Raw genomic sequence first — 305 nt, forward strand, 5'->3', positions numbered from 1 at the left:
AATCTCCTCTCGTCCATTTCTTTCTCTTCTGTAAAAGCTTTTGCCTGTCTTTCTGTTATTTTTCTCTATTTCTATTATTCATTTATCACAGTCAGACGGAAGCGGTCGGACCAAGGCCACACAAACCAAATACTGAGGGGGATGAAACACTGACAACTGTCCACGGCAAAAAAAATTGAACAAGCTGCATTTATCTATTGAAACAGAAGTCATCTTCTATCTATAGGGTGAGGAATGGCGAGGAGTTTCACAGTAATATTATTTTGTAAAAAGCTTTTGGCAGCTCCCGATTATGTTGATGCAAG

The sequence above is a fragment of the Chelon labrosus genome, assembly GCF_963514085.1.
Source record: "Chelon labrosus genome assembly, chromosome: 16".
Classification (NCBI taxonomy): domain Eukaryota; kingdom Metazoa; phylum Chordata; class Actinopteri; order Mugiliformes; family Mugilidae; genus Chelon; species Chelon labrosus.